At 37.8% G+C, this 17,607-nt stretch overlaps 1 long non-coding RNA gene across 1 annotated transcript; it reads right to left on the minus strand.

The window, feature by feature from the left end:
- Window positions 1-2,227: 2,227 nt before the first annotated feature.
- Window positions 2,228-16,869, minus strand: LOC102010634. Its single transcript, XR_262045.2, has 4 exons — window positions 16,801-16,869; window positions 8,054-8,189; window positions 7,468-7,574; window positions 2,228-2,492 (listed from the first exon to the last, which is right to left on the minus strand). It is a non-coding gene; the product is annotated as an uncharacterized LOC102010634 (long non-coding RNA).
- Between the last annotated feature and the right edge of the window lie 738 nt (window positions 16,870-17,607).

Genomic DNA, 17,607 nt, shown 5'->3' on the forward strand with positions numbered 1-17,607 from the left:
TTTATTTTACAGTGAGAAACTAAAGAATGTTCTTAAGGTTTGGTACCTTCTGTAGAACAAATAAACAGATTGGCTTCAGCACAAAATCTACCCTTCTCATTCAGTCATTTAGAAAAATGCTTCCCCATCATGGGTCCCAAACTTTCTGTTCTAACCATTAACATCATGTGTCTTCTCTCAGAATAGTGTCATAGAGAGGTTATATGTGAGAATCATTCACAAGGTAAAAGACAGTAAGATACCTAACTTGTCTTGGTTCCTTTTCTATCATTGCTGAGACAAAATACCTGATGCCTGAAATTAAGGAAGGAAGGATAGTTTTATTTAGCTTACAATCTGTGGAGATTTCAGTCCATACTCAGCTGGCTCCAAGGCAGGGTGGCACACAGCAAAGGGCAACTTTTCATGATGGCAGAAGACAGCAAAACAACCAGGGCAAAAGGGAGTAGTGGCTGTAAGCAGCCTCTTTCTCTCCCTTACATATGCGAACTATCCACCCCAGGGTGGGTGTAGCATTCACACCCATAATCCCAGCATTGGACTATGGATCCATCAAATATCTAGAAGCCTGCCACTTGAATGCCTGAGGATTTGGGGAAACATACAGACACAAACCATAATACAGTCTATCCTGGACTCTAGGTCAATTATTTCAATAAGCTATTCCTAAGACCTCCTAAGTTAAGTGAAAAATGGGAGTTACTTCTTGTTATTCTTTTTATTCTGCTTGAAGGCTCTTATGAACCAGATACGGAGTAACACATTAATGAAATTCAATCTCAGAAAGGAATCTACTGCTGCAAAGCGTTGTCTTAAATGACACTACTGGGTACACAGTCCCTCCATTCACTGTAAGAGGACTTTACCTAGTGACCCTACTGCCTTGTGACCCCAAGTACCTCTTTCTAGTGGAAGTGAACAGATGCTTTATATATCACATCTAAGCATAAATTTTGGAAAGAGAACACGGTTCATTTTATCCCCTTGTTCTCACTCTCTGCCACTGACACAGCTCTATCCCACACAGGGTCTGTACCTTCACAGTGGATCCAAGAGTGGGCAGATATAGAGCATAACCAAGCAGAATCCAAGAGTGTCTTAACATCCCCAGCCAGACCATAGTAGCATCAGAGAAATCATCTCAGGCAGTCCACTGAGCTAGAGCAGTTCTTTGTTACAGTAGCAAAAATACCCATTTCAGAAAATAGCTGTTAAGCCTCAAGCGTTTATTGAAAAAAATTGCCTAGTATGTGTGACAATTTTCTGGGCACCAGAAGGAAAGGACATTGGTTTTAGAAACAAAAAGTACTATAAAGCAGCAAAATATCTTGTAGCATTTGTGTTTGTGGTAGTTTAGAAGGCAGTTGATGTACTATAAAGGGTTGTGACTTTGGGCAGAAAGGATTCAGAACAGTTATGGGCATGAGTTGATGGCTCTTGGCCGCATTTATGAAAGCATTTTAAGAAATGTTCTGTAATCTTTTTGTCTGTTTTTCAATCTTATATATGATAATGAACTTTATAAGGTTTTATAAATAATGACTTTGATACTGGAAAATAAACAGGGGGTGAGGGAAGGGAAAAAAAATTGAAATGTGTTACATACGTGTAGCAATTGCCCACGGTGAATGTAATCATCATGTACTGAAACATGTACTGATAAAAGTTAAGAAAAGATAAGAAAGAAAAAAAATCTAAGATCAGAAAAGAATTGATGTACTTGAAAGTAAGGATTCAAGGAAATAAATTCTAGCAGGTCCTGAGCATGTGCAATTATAATATGGAATTATTTCTCAATTTCAATCATAAAACAACATGAAGAAATATTTTGAACTACAACCTCAGGGTAAATATTAAACGTCACTGTGTTATAGTTTTAGTTAAGATTTGAGTGGGTTAAGATATCTTCAGGTGAGCAAAATGGCATAGGGAAAAAAAGGGACATAATTGCAAAAATTTTGATGGGCTCCAAGTACCTGAACTTAAATCAGAAGAAAGAGCTATGTTTTAAAGGAAGAGTGGACATGGTGACTGCATTTAGAACTGACCATAATAAAGTTAAAAATTATTAGAGCTGGGGATGTAGCACCACTGAGCAGTGCTTGCCTAGAATGCGTGAGGCCTGGGGTTCAATGCCCAACACTGCAAAAGTAAACAAACAATTACTAACAATGAAAAATTAACTGCCCCCTCCCTTTGGGAGAACTTCACGTTGAAAAAAGCAGCAAGAGCCTGGAACAAAACCACCGCCACTATTCAAGATAGCAGTGCACTCTTAGGGTTCAAGGTTACTGAAAGAGAGAAGGAAGGATTTGACGCTCAGAAAATTCACGATCACAGCAATCTGAAATCTTGGAAAACACTGCACTCCCCAGCCCAGAGCCGGTGATGATCTCTCACTGAGCTGATGTTCTGCCCGTGGTTCACTGTTCTCTGGGGTCTTTGGCTCCGTGCTCTCTGGCGCTCCTTTTCTATTACTTCATTAGCTATATCTGAAAGAAGAATGAAGCAGCTTTAAATACGGCCACTAGCTCCATCCCTGTCCTTCTTCCTGTTCTCCGTAATAAGAACACAATGTCCAAATTGGAGCTCATCCGTCAGCCCAGGTTCCAAAATGAGAAGATAGAGGACGGCTGCATCCATGGCTGAGCTGCAGCTTTCCTGTAACACAAATGAGAACCAAAGGATCGTTGAGCCACTTACTAAAATTCTGGACTTGTTTGTTGCTCCAAACTGATGAGACATCATTCTTATTTTCTATTTTTACAAACAAATTATTATACTCCTTCCATTTTACAAATTGTAAAACATGTTATAAAGTGAATACACAATCCTGGTTCTTTTTTTTTGTCTTTTTGAGACAGGGTCTCGCTATGCAGTTCAGGCTGGCCTTGAGCTCGCTTTGTAACCGAGGCTGGTCTCAAACTTGCAATGATCCTCCTGCCTCAGCCTCCCAAGTGCTGGTATTACAGGTGTGCACCACCACACCTGGCACAGTCCTGGTTCTTTAAAGGATAGGAGATGCATGCTCCATACCATAAGCACTACCACCTTAACTACCCCAATACGATCACCAACTTCCTAATTTTTACATTAAAAAAATTGGTTCCCAGCTGCAGATGAAGATTTTCCAATTAACTCAGTGAGTAAGTGTAAACTTATTCATGGAACACAGAGAAGATATAAGTGGGGAGAGGAAAAACCAACATGAGAAAGACCTCAACACAAATTTAAATAACAGCACATAGCTTTTCACATAGCCTTATATGTGAAGATAACCAGGCTGTATCTGAGGCAGAAGGGTCATTGCGAGTTCGAGGCCAGCCTGAACTACATAGTGAAATCTTGTCTCAAAAAGGACAAAGAAAAAAAAAGTCAAAAAAGGAGACAATAATCAGAAAATATATCAACTGAAAAGGAGAGATCAATATCAAATCTATCCTCCCCAAATGCCTAGATGCCATGTTGTTTTCATATGGACTTTCCTATAATATAAATAATTACTGTATTTGGTGGTTCCCTTTGACTATATAATCATTTCTCAGTTCAGAACTACTTGTCTCAATAGAAACATACATTACTTACTCATAGTTGTGTTTTTATGCCTGACACATAAAAATGCAAGTGAATATTTGTTGAATTGAACTGGACCTATGACAAAAACTTTAAACATTATATAGTTTAACATCAATATTGTTTTTAAAAAGTAATTGGCTAAGTCAGGGACTGGCGAGTTACTGCATGCAAGCCAATTCCAGTCTGCTACCAGTTTTTGTATATTCCTCAAGTTTGAAATGGGGAAAACAAAACAGAAACAAGAATATTCAATAGACACCCTCTGATAACAGCAAACCCTAAAATATTTACTATCTGGCATGTTACAGGAAACGTTTGCTAAATCCTGGTCTAAATTCAAAGACTATTTCCTGGATTTAGTCCCAGGCATGTGGGAACATATGCAGTAACATATGTAATAATATTTTAGATTAAGAAACATCACAAATAGAGGTGGGGGATATAGCTTAGCGACACAAGCGCCTGCCTGGCAAGCACAAGGTCCTGAGTTCGCTTTCTGGCACACACACAAAAAGAAGAATGTTAAGAAACATTATGGATAGAGGAAAATGCACATAGCAAGAGGAAATTTGCTGGAGATTTCCAAGAAATTTATTCTTAGTGTTAAACTGGGGTAAGGAAAAAGTGCCGTCTTCCCCTGTTCTACAGACTTTGAGCATTTTGTGGAGATACAGTGCCTGAAGGTGTTTTCAGTCGCCTTGAGCCTAAGAGGGCGCAAGCCCTATAACAAAGATGATAGAGTGGAAAGATGGCAAACTCTGACTCCTTAATGCTGTCCTTACACCTTCAATCTTGCAAACACAGAGGTACTATAATTATATATCTTGCTATAAGTAGTGTTATACTTTTTCTTCTAATGTTTAAATTAGCTGATTCCAATTTTCTGTTTCATGCCTGCAAAAACATCCATATGACAGCGTAATTGGAATTTGGTTGTAAAGTAGAATAAACACTCATATATTCTTTGGCCAGTGTTTGTAAATTACTTAGAAAATGCAGGACAGCTGTCCAAGTGAGAACCTCAAGTATTCCCGTTCCACATGGAGAAAGATTTGGTGTGGTTTATCTCATTGTCATATTAGCCAGAAGGCAAGTGCACACAGGCCTAGCACCGTCCAGCCTTGTCCTACCCACAACCTGACTGCACTTTGCCCTCTTATTTTGAGTGAACAGAAATCATCTGGGGGCATATATAAATATATATAAAATAATTGACGTACATATTTTTGTTGTAATTTTTTTAAATGAGGGCAAAACTAGGCAGGATATGGGAGGGACACATCTCAGTAACAGACTATCAGTGGTGCTCAGAGAAGGCTATTCCATAATCACACTTGAAAAGAAAGACTTAAAGCTTTTCTACAACCTCAAACATGAGTTAAGTACTCATGTTTTCTCTGGACATTGTTTTCTGTATTTTATGTTTAACCAATTATATCTGTACATTTGCTTTAATCTCTCACTTCCCAGGATAAAAGTATTAAGACATTCATTGCTCCACTTCTGACAGCATCCAAGTGACACTCTCTAGCTCCTGTTTAGAATTATCAGCCTGAAGCCTAAATCCTCTCAGAAGACTTTCCCAAGTCTATGGTGCTGATAAACGATCAAAGTTTCTCTGACTTGTTTTTCTTTCTCCTGCTGTAAAAAGGTAAAGAAAGTTAATAGTTTTTACTACAGGTATTTCCTGGCTAACTTGCATTTTTTAAACACCTAAATAATATTTTTAGAAGTGTTTTCAGGTTTTGTTCAATAATTGAGCACAAATTACAGAGTTCTTGTATATTTGCTCCCCCACCCACTCAGTTTCCCTGTACTTACATCTTGCATTTTATCGTACAGTTGTGAGAACGGATAAACCAGTATTAATATTAACAAAAGTCCTCAGTGTGGTTCCCTCTGTGTTGCACTTTTCTGTGGACTTTGCCCACGTGCCCCGTGTCCATCATCACCGTACAATTATTATAGTCTCACCGCCCTGGGGTCGCCTGTGCTCTGCCTGTCCACCTCCCCACCTCCCAAGTGTAGATCCTGCAGCACCTGCCCTTTTCACTGTTCAGGTAGTTATACTACCTCTCATTTTATCTTTTCCAGAAAATGAAACAATAGGATAGAGCTGGTACTGTGTAGCATGTAGTCTTTTCAAACCGACCTCGTTCATTCAGCAAAACTCATTTAAACACTCCTATGTGTTTTTGTTGCTTGGTATTTTATTTCACTTTACTTCTGAGTAATATTGCATTATGTGTATGTACCCTACTTTATCTCTTTACCCATGTAGGCAGTGTTGTATTCTTCCTATTTTTAGCAATTATGAATGAAGTTAGTTTAAATATTGATACATAGTCTTCCTGTGTCTTTGTGTAGATTTAGGTTTTCAACACACTTGGGCAATTACCTAGGAAAATGGTTGCTAAGTAATATGTGAAGAATTTATCTGTGTAAGGAACTGCCAAACTGCCTGTCACAGTGGCTGTAGTATTTTGCATTCCCAGCAGAAATGAATGAGAGTTCCTTTGCTCAACATCTTGATCACCTAGACATTGATCAAGATGATATTGTCAGCGTTTTAGAGTTTAGCACTTTTGATAGTTGAAATGGGTTCTGGGAAGGGGTTAGAGAGGAGAGACAGGAAAGGGAGAGGAAGTAAAAGTGATTAAGATGTAACATGTATATGTACAAATAACCCAATTTACATGTGCAAGACGAACGTAATTATTATGCATAAAACATATAATGAATACAAATTAAATGTTAAAATTAATTATGGAAGTATTAGAAATGCTGGTTAAGAAACAAGGATATTTCCTGCCATGAAATCATCGCATGAATAAATTTTAACATATCTCATCTTCATTATTTCTATGGAGACAGGAATAGACTAACTGAAAATTTTCACACTCATTAGTTTCTTGTTTAATGAAACTAGTTTAAAACATTTTGATTTTTATCATTGATAGCACTTTCTGCATCTCTTTTAATTAAATTGCAAGAAATTCAGCCATGTAAAAAATTGCTGTATAGATTTAAGGTTGATTGTGTCTTTTGCATACCATCAAGCCATTCAACTGAATTTCAAGGAAATTGTCAAATACACTTTTTATTCCCAGTATATCTAAAACAGAAAATATAATCTATGTTTCTCTCCTCCTCTAAGTTGAATTTGAATACAGTGGATTAATCTTTGTAAATTTCATAGCAGAGAATATAAAATATTCTTAGGAGAAAAAAAATAGACTTAAAATAGAAATAAAAGAGATACTATCTTGCCAAGTGGTCTTTTTGTGTTTTCATTCAATTACAACCTCTTATCACTTGAGATTATAATAAATCTGAGTAAATATAAGGTTTTTCTTTTTTTTGAAGTTTTAAGCATGCTCTGTATAGACAGACTACAAGCATATTTTAATTTTTTTTATTTTTAGATACTATGAAGCTATAGCCTCTTCAAAAAAATGCCTACTATAATATTTTTCCCCTTAAAAAGCATTCATCACCTGGTGATGAATTAAACTACTGTAGTTTCTTAACAAGCTGGTCTTCTTAGCCATGATGTTAAGGAGTGGCTAGCAAATGGATTTTGTGGGTAATCTATTTGTAAACATAATTTTCAGAGCGTATTTGCAGAATACCCCTATCTTTAGAACTCTGATGCTGAAAGCACAAGAAAGCTTTTTTATATTTACTTGGTAGCCTATAAAAAAGCCCCTGAATTTTTCATAACGAAACATTTTCTTACCTTTTTCCCTCTGGTGTTGCAGACTTATAAATATCTTATTATAATCAATAAAGTTTGTAGATATAACTGTCAATCTTTTTTCTTTTAATAATTCCTGATCTCTAACTTTTAAATCCTATAGACCCTGAGGACTTAAAAATCTAATTAGCTACCTTTCGAGTATTGTTGACTTACAGATCATCATTTTCCATCATCTCATCAAAAGATGTCAGATACAATGCAAAAGGGTTTCCATAACTTTGTGTGGCATATTGATGAACTGTCAGGAAAATAAACAAGTTATACAGAGACTCAGTATTCCAGAACCACAGGGAAAACCCCTCAATGAAAGAGTCACACATAATTTTGAATTTTATGATTTTACCCAGAAAAAACACATGGTGAGAATAAATAACAAAAAATATAGATAACTAATCAAACTAGATATTTTTACCTTATATATTTCCTATAATTATATGTCCAAAAGTGTCTTTTGTTGAAAGTAGTGTGAGTGTGGAAAGGAATAGAATGTAGCCACTGCCCAGTCTGTACACTGCTTTTTGATAACATACTATTGGGACATTTTTATAATTTTTCTCTTTCTTAAAATTAGTACTAATTACCAGAATTAGTTCGTAAGCTATAATACACACTTTGTGAGAAATATACCTATATATATTATTGATCACTTATAATATCAACTGTGAGAGGTCTTCTTTGTCCATATAACAAGAATGATGTATTATTTCACTAACTTACGAGTTTACTTTAATGACTGGAAAAAAGTTTCAATTTTCGTTGTGCATAACTTGTACAATAAATGCTGGGAGATTGCTCACACGCAGTGTCTTTGTCTTCTGTCCCCCTCTGGCAGGCAGGTGCCTCCAGCTGCAATCTGAAAATGTGAAAATTGAAGTTGAGAGATATTCAGAGCTGAGGCAGTGATATTTTTAAGGCACGTTTTCCAGGAAGGGTGAGCCTGACAGCTATTGTGAGGAAATAAGACCTTGAAAGAGAAGAAAAACGACTTTCCAAGAAAAGAGAGCAGAGGTGAGCGTAGAGGTTGTTGTAGTACATCAAGTTTGGGAGGTCTGTCCAATCCTGCAATTTTTTTTCAGAAAGATGCGAACCCCAGTGAAGTAGCAGTTGAAAGAGACGGCACCCTGTCTTAGGTAGTTTGAAGTTGGTTCCTGGAATTTGCAACCAAAGAACCAGAGTAACTTTTTCTATAACTCTACCTATAGACCAATAGGAAAAACCCTTGTTTTAAATTACATTTTCAGTCTTCAGTATTTTTTTATTGCACATGTTTGCAGTATGTACGGTTTGCGTTATTTGTGTGGAGCTGGTGCATGTGTGCAGTGTGTACTTCCCGTACTCACACCCGTCCCCTCCCTGCCCTCTCTGCGTCATCTGTTGATTCCCTTTCCATTTGAGAAAGATCTACCTTCTTCTTATTATTGGTCTTCCATTTTGTTCTTTATGTATAATTTGGTTTCTCGTATAAGAGAAACCGTGTGATATTTGAGCTTGTGTACCTGATTTGTTTCCCTTAAGATTATGTTTCAAAGAATATCCGCTTTCCCACAAATGACTCAAGGGTATCTCTCTCTATGGCAGACTAGTGCTCCAGTGTGAGTGAACACCACACTCTACCCATTCATCTGTAGATGTACACACAGGCTGCTTCCAAGACTCAGCTATTACGTATTGAGCTGCTACAACCATGGGTGTGCAAGGACCACTGTAGTATGGTGGGTCGTAAGTCCCCAGCTTATGAACGTTCAGGTTGTGAACTTTCACCGGTGCACTGTGTGAGACTCACTTTGTCAGCTTACAAACCAAGCTGACTTAGGAACAATTCTCCTGGAACAGAACTTGTCTATACATCAGGGACTTACTCTGCTATGACGCTTTTAACTCTTTAGGAAGATGTCTAGAAGGGGACCAGCTGGGTTAAATGGAATTCCTAGTTTTAATTTTTGAAGAATCTTCACAGTATTTCCGTGGTGGTTGTCTGTACTTATATTCCCACCAACAATTTAGAAGGGTTCCTTTTCCCTGCAGCCTTGCCAGCATTTGCTGTTATTTGATTTCTTGATGCTGTTATTTGATTTCTTTCTGGGGTAAGGTGGAGCATCAGTGTTGTTTTAATTTATATTTCTCTGATGGTCAGTGGTGCTGAACATTTCTTAACGGATTTATTGGCCACTTGTATTTCTTCTGGCAAGTGTCTTATTTATTTTACTTGCCCATTTATTAATTGGGTTTTTTGTTTTGGGGTGTCTAAATTTTTTGAGTTCTTTTCATATGCTAGGTATTAATCCTTTGAGAAATAACTGGCAAATTCACTCTGTGCTTTCTTTTCATTCAATTAGTTGCTTCTTTTGCTGTGAAGAAGCTTTTTAATTTGATATGATCCCCTGTTTGTTTCTCAGTACTATCTCCTGTGCCACTGGGGTTCTGTTCATAAAGTCCTTGCCTGAGTCTAAGATTTCAATCATTTACCTATTTTATCTTCAAGCAGGTTGAGTGTTGGGGTTTTACCATTTAGTTTTGTGGTCCATTTTGATTTTAGTGTAGCACACAGGGAGAGATATGGGTCTAGATTCAATATTCAGCATGTGGATAGCCAGTTTTCCCAACACCACCTATTAAAGAGATTATCTTTGCTCCAGTGTATGTTCTGGACTCTTTGGGCAAAGATCAAAGGATTGAGTGTGTTTGGGGTTGTTTTTGCATCTTTTGTTCTGTTCCATTGATACTCATGTCTGTTTTTGTGTCAGTGTTATGCTGTTTTTATTAATGCGGCTATAACTACAAGTCTTATGTGCCTTGCCTCCTGCTTTGCTCATGTCACCTAGGGTTGCTTTTGCTATTCTGTGTCTCTTCTGGTTCCACATGAATTTTAGGATTGTTTTATCCAGTTGTGTGAAAGATACTGTTGGTATTTTTATTGCCTTTCTTTACATCTGTTTATCACCTTTGGAAGTGTGGCCATTTTGACTCTATCGTCTCTGCCTATCGAGGAATAGGATATATCTCTCTATTTTCTGATGTCCTTCTTGATTTCTTTTCTCAGACTATCGTAGTTTTCATTGTTCATTAAAGAGACTGGTGAGTACCTTTTCTTCTTTTCTTTGGGAGGTCTTCCCTTTCAATTTCATTAAGGAGCTCGAGTAGTATTGCTGTCAGAGCTCCCTGACGTTGTTGTGACTTTCAGCAGTGGTGCATTGGGGTTGGACTTTTCTTGGTTGGTTTTTATTCCTTTTATTGAATTATTCTGGGTTCGTAAAGCTTCTTTTTTCACTGTTGGTAATTTGTATGTATCTAGGAACCTATCCATTTCTTACGAATTCCCCAGTTTATTGGTGTATAGACTTGTGAAGTAGCTGTTAATAATCTCTTTGATTATGAAAGTCATTGTAATTTCACTTTTTCCACTTATGGTCACACTAATTTGGGTCTCTTCTCTCCTTTTCTATCAGCTTGGCTAAGTGGCTCTTTTTTTTCTAAGTGTCTCTTTTGCTTATTTTTTTGAAGAACCAACTCTTCAGTTCATTTGTTCTTTCTTTATTTGGTCTCAGTTTTATTGGTTTCTGCTCTGATCTTCATAATTTCCTTCCTTGTACTAGGCTTGAATTTGGATTATTAATGTTTTTCTAGAACCTTGAAGTGCATTGTTAGGGATTTACTTGGAATCATTCTGTTTCTCTGTGATCACTGGCTGCTAATCTTCCCTCTTAGGAGTGCTTTCATTGTATTCTGTAAGTTCTGGTGTGTTGTACTGGCTTTATCATTTAGTCCTAGGGACAGTTTTATTTCTCCCTTGATTTCTTCTGTAACACATTGTTTTTAAAGAGTATATTATTTAGATTCCACACACTGCATAATTTCTGTGTTTTCTTTTGTCATGGATTTCTAAGTATGTTGTACCATGATTAGATGATATGCATAGTATAATTTCAATTTTTTCTTTTTTGGTAGCAGGAATTGAACTCAGGACCTCATGCTTGCCAGGCAGGTGCTGTTCTGCTGAGCTATATCCCCTGCAATTTCAATTTTTTGTATTTACTTAAGCTTGCTTTGTTGGCTAGTATGTGGTCTGTTTTGGAGAAAGCTCCATGTATTGTTCAGAAGAATGTTCCATGCAATGGGAACCAGGCAAAAATCATGTCCTGTTCTCATTGCATGGAATATTGTTTTTCATCCTTTGATTTTCTAGACTATGAGTTTCTTTCTGAGTTAAATGAATTTTTTGTGCATAGCATACCATTAGATTTTGTTTCTTAATCTGTTTTCCTAGTCTATGTCTTTTCATTGGGGAATTGAAATCATTCATATTGAGGGTTGTTACTGATATGTAATAACTTGTTCCTGTTATCTCCTTATTTTCCTTTTGCTGAATCCCTAATTTTCCCTTCTATGTAACACCCTACCAGTGTATTCATTCTATTAGCTCTTTTGTCGCTGTTGCCTTCATTTTCTCTTTTTGAGAGTCTTCCACAATAGTTTAGGGTGCTAGTTTGGTGCTCTTGAATTTCTGTAGGAGCTTTTAAACATGAAAACATCTATTTCTCCATCACTTTTGAAAGGTGATTTTGCAGAATATATCAACCTGGGTTGGAAATTGGTTTACTTCAGAGCTTGAAACACTTCCTTCCAAGATCTCTTGGCTTTTAAAGTTTGTGTTGAGAAGTTTGATGTAATTCTAGTGGGTTTAGCTCAATTTTTAAAAAATGAATATTTAGGGGCTGGGGATTTAGCTCAGTGGCAAAAGCGCCTGCCTGGCATGCGCAAGGTCGTGAGTTCGGTTCCCGGTACCGGAGAAAAACCAAAAAAAAAAAAAAAAATGAATATTTAGGTTACTGTAAGCGATTTCACAATTCAAAAGGTAAACTGGGGCAAAGAGTTGGAAGTATACATCACGGGTGTCTAGCCTGAGGGTGATTTCGCAGAGGTGGAGAAGCTCCTCCCCTTTCCCGGGGCCCTTCTCCCTGACGGAGCGTCAATCGCTCTGTGTCCGCGGCTGCTCTCTGTGAGGCTCTATGAGCTTCATGCTGCGTCGAAGACCTGCAGATTCTGTACTGTAATTTCCGTACACCACAAGCCTTCACATATTCGCTTGAGGGTTGATTTCTTTTTTTGTTGTTTTGTATCGGGACTCAAACTCAGGACCTTGCACTTGCCAGGCAGGCGTTTGTGCAGCTGAACTATACCGATAGCCCGAAGCTTGATTTCTTGATGGTATCACTATTTAGGAAATATTTTAGGAATTGAGTTTTTAAATTTCAGATTTCTTGAGATGGGGGCAAATCTAAGATGAAATGCTTCGCTTCAATACTATAATAAATAGAAACTAAATATATAGATATAAATACTATGTGTGTTTGTTTTGTCAGCAAGTCTGTGGAAGAGAAATTCTAATATTCATACATATCTGTGTCACATTTGTCAATTGCATTTTTCGCATGCTGGGAGGGAAATCAGGCAGGAAACACCGATTATGTAAGAAGATTTTTCTCTAATTTCCAGTGCACCATGCTGAATACATACCCTGCTAGTTTAATTCTACACATTCAGAACGCAGTCACATATTGAATGGGGAAAGATTTAAACTAAAAATAGCAATTACTTATTTCAAAAATTTTCTCCTTTACTATTACTATCTCTAATAAATAGAACAGTACAGTATACAATTTTAAAAATGAATATGTCTCAATAAATTGGTTCAAAGAGCCATATTTTATTAAATGATTTTCAAACATTAAATACAGGAAATTGGTATTCTTAGCTGACTTTAATGTGTTAAAAATTCTTGGAGGTTTTCTTTAATGGTCAGAATTTTCTTTTTCTCCATGATTAGCAGAAAATTTAACAATAAATAATTATAAAATGCTTTAGATTTAATGAAGTATTCTCCCAATTTTAACCAAAGAGTCTGTTAGATAGCATAGGATGATTCTCTACTTTTTCAGATTGAGGAAATTAAGGCTCAACCCTGTAAGTGTTTTGCCCAAGTTGACACTCATCAGTAATTGAAATGGTACTAGATTGTACGCTCTTGTCCTCATATCCCATCTAATAAGCAGAGCTCTCTCTCCGTCCATCCACCATGCACCACTTAAATCCTTTGCAGTAATATTCTCAATTATTTGCTCCTAAATTTCTAGATATATAAGAAAGAAAAAATAGAAACTTAAGGAAATGGTCACATTTAGAAAGATTGTGTGATGAAAAAATAAACTGAATGACATAGTTTAACTTGGAGAAGGGAAGACAAAAGATGAATTCATATGTGTCTGAGGTAAAATATTATGTGAAGAGGTATTATGTGTCTCTATCAAGTAATGGTGTAAATTACACTAAAAATGTGCTGGGTCAAATATTAGGTAATTTTCTTATTGACACAAGGTATATAAAAATCATAGCTATGCAAAACAAACTTTTATACTGAAGTAGAGAAAATAAACATTTAGGATCCTTTTTTTATCTCATTGTATTATAAGATCACTTATTCAATCTTGTAATAATACTTCTCTGGTCAAGTGCCCAATTGTTGAATGTCTAAAATACTCTAATCATATACATACATCTGTTAATCCCTCTTGAAGTCGACATTTTGAAGTTCAGTTGAGTCAAATACTCTAACTAAAAGGAAATTCAAGATTTTGCAATCCATTACATGATCTTTAATTATTCAGCAATATATTGGGGTAAATCCACAAGCTTTGCCTATGTAATGGAAATTCCATCTACGGCTTCCTTTCTCTCTCCCTCTCCCTCTTTCTCTGTCTGTCTGTCTGTCTTTCTGTCTGTCTGTCTCTCTCTCTGTGTCTTTTTATTTCAGTTACTCTTCTATAGATGCAGTGAATAAGGTGGATGAGGAGATGCTCCGATATTTTCACAAGCCTGGCCTTCTTTTGGATAGCACTCAGCAGCAACAGTCACTGGTTTTGGTTTGTTTGCTTTCTATTTTTAAATCACACTTTGTAAAACCATTCACAAATAAGATTTGCAGAACTGTTTCAGAAAGCAAGAAAAATTGAATGTGTGTTCAACAGAAGGAGAAGTATTTTGATGTGAAACTAACGGCAATGTATCTTCTACACTAATACATTTGTAAAATTTAATTATTCAATGTATATTTTAATCACACCTCATAAATTTCTCAGATACCCTGGCAAGGACATATCAGGAAGCAGAGGGGTGAGGGCAAGAGCTCAGAAGTAGAATGTGCATTTGAGGTGACAGCTGCAGAGTGAACTTGCAGCAGAGCATCCGAACAGGAGACTGGTAATGACAGGTGGATCACTCACGGTACAGTTTATTGTGGTGTCAAGTTGCACGGATTAAGAAACACCTATGGCACAGCTCTGGATGTCTCTGCATGATTGATTTATACAATTGAAATGCTTGATTTCACAAACTGAGAAAGGGAGAATAACTCTGGATGCAGGAGCAAAAACTGATAGTCTTGTAGCCCATAAGAAAGAAGAAAGACCACCCTCTTTGCTTCTTTGGGGAGCTCTCATTTGCCCTGCTACTTTTGGACATTAGTTTATTCAGGTCTCCAGCACAGACCTTTTGATTTTCCAACACAGACCCTCACTAGATCCTGCCTTCGACCGTCCACTGAATCTCTGGACTCTCCCGCACATAGGTGGCCACTTGCATTCCTCCACCTCTGACTCCTTTTGTGAGACTACTTTGTAAACCCCTTATATATCATTCAAATATATGAATACATACAAATATATGTGATATGTGTATAATCAAGTCTGTTCCTCTAGTGAACCCTAAATGTAGCTTATTTGTTTCAAAAAATTGCTTTGGCTTCTCCATTAAGAATGCACAGTAGAATGTCAAGAGGGTTAGCAGAGAGACATATACGGTGCTACAAGAGCCAAGGGTGAACAAAGCCATTATCTGGACATCCGTAGCAGCAAGAGCAACAGTGAGAAGTGGTTAGATTATGGATATTTCTTTTACCTAGAACATGCGTTAAAGCTGATAGGTTAGCTGTGAAGTGGAAGAGCAACTGAAACCCTCCAAGGTTTCTCATATAGTTACACAGGAAGACGATGTTTCAATTTGCTGTAATTGGAATAACGGTTAGAGCAAATTTATAGTAGATGATCGTAGGTTTGAGTTTTGTACATGTCTATTCTAAGCTGTCTGCTAGCCATACAGGGTGGATGTTGACAAAGTTTTGTATACAGAAGGAACGCAGAGAGAAATCTAGGCTGGAAACATCTTTGAAAACCATACACTCAAACAAGTAGCTCATAGTATGACACCAGGTGAGTAGGAAGGGATCGAATGCAGAAAGAGAAGAGTCACGGTGCATAGACTCATATTGTGGGCCCTTTACCTGCAGTGTAGACCAATAAAGGAATGCAGTGAAATGGTGTGAGGAGCAGGAGTATTGGAAGCCAAGTGGTGAAAGACTTTTAGAGAAGATAGAGTAATTAATTATATCAAATGTCACTGATGAGTACAAAGGTAGACTGATCATAGGATTTAACACTACTAAGCTTAGTGGTTACTTAAAAATAAATATTTTGGTGAATTGAATGCAAATTTTCTTATGGTTTAGAAAGAGAAAAAAGAGATTTGAATGCAAGCAATATCTGAGGAGATTTTATGAAAATGGGAACCAAGAAGTAGGTTTAATTAGACTTACTCATAGTTCTAATTTTCTCAGGCACCGTTGTGAAGTGGGCAATGGTGACAGTAATGTAAATACAAGAGTGACTCGTGAGGTTATGTAGCTTTTCATGGATATAAAAGGAAAGAAGGGAATGCAAGAGGCATGTGGGGACGATGAAATGGCGTGAGGATTAATCGATCTACACTTTGGTCAAATTAAATAGTTACTGAAGTTGAAGAAAAAATAGAGGAGCTGACAGAGAAGAAGGTGGTAGGGGGAACAATTAAAATGCATGGGGTCAGAGTTGATTTCAAACAGATTTGACCAAAAGAAGAAATGGAAAGTTCATAAAGTAGCGTGAGAATGTTTTGTTCATGGCTGATCCCTAATTCAGAGGGTAGAGTTGTGAAAGTGATTCTGAAGCAGGGCAAGATTGGGAGGCGGCCTCAAAGAGGCTGAAATGCAAGGAAGTGTGAGGAACTTCCGTGATCATGGGTGGCCTGGGGATTGTTTTCCTCTTGAGTGGATGTGTTCGGAAGTAGAGAGCACAGTGGGTATGACAGCCCTCCATCCCTATACCAAAACACCTGAAGTCAACTCACAAAGAAAGAACATCTCACAGCTCCAGAATTTCAGTCCACTGAGGGTTGTCCCTGTTGGTTTTAGTCCTGCATGGGGGCATATCACGGTAGGGGGCACACGATAGGGCAACACTGCTTAGCTCATGATTAGGAAGCAAAAAAGAAAGAGGAGTGGGCTCCCTCTGTCTTCGCCAAGGGAGCACTCCCGAAGGCTGGAAGTCCCTCTACTGGACGCCACCTCTGACTTTCCACCACCTCCCAACAGTGCCAACCTGAAGACCACGCCTTCACAACACGGGCAGCCTCGGGGACCTTTCAGATCTAACCTGCAGCAATAAAATGTGTGGTGACGGGAACTGAGTAGAGGGCGTGGTGAAGCAACTGCCAATTTCACTGAGTTCTGATGACGTGGAGGTGGGAAAAGAAAGTCGATTTTGAATGAACCGCTACAGTCTCTGTGGGATGCTCCCGTCTCTAGGTTTTGAAGACAGGAGAGCTGCAGAAAGGAAGTCCTTTCCACAGTTCGAAGAGCACCAGTATTTCTTCCCGGCTCCTTCCAGTGGAAACATGATGGCCCGGTAGGGCACCTCATCCACAGTACTGGGATCGGGGGCAAGGGTGAGAAACATCCAAGGACGGGTGCTCGTCTACACTGTTATTCAGAAAGATTTCACCGGGGAACGAGTTATAATTGAACTCCTTGTCGATACTTGAATAGTAAAAAAGACAGTTTAATTTAGAGTCTAGAGTCAAAGACATTGTGGGGGAGGAAGAAAGGATGGCCAAATGGGGGAGGGGTTTTTACTCTGCTACAGAGGACAGACTGGGAAATGGCAGAGAACAGCACTAACTTAGAGTGACAACTAATTTTAAAAACTATCAGATGTAGAGACAATAAAATAGAATTACTTTTTCCAAGCTCATCATTTTCTTGGCAGAAGACCAAAGACTGACGGAAATCTCTCTGGTGGAATCTGAATCATATCTCTCTGTGCATTTCTAGTTCAGGCAGGTGAATCATGTAAAATGGCCATGCTTGAGGAATTCGTCACTGAAAATAATCTTTTCTTGTATTTAAT

The sequence above is a fragment of the Chinchilla lanigera genome, unplaced genomic scaffold, assembly GCF_000276665.1.
Source record: "Chinchilla lanigera isolate Chin_1 unplaced genomic scaffold, ChiLan1.0 scaffold00039, whole genome shotgun sequence".
Classification (NCBI taxonomy): domain Eukaryota; kingdom Metazoa; phylum Chordata; class Mammalia; order Rodentia; family Chinchillidae; genus Chinchilla; species Chinchilla lanigera.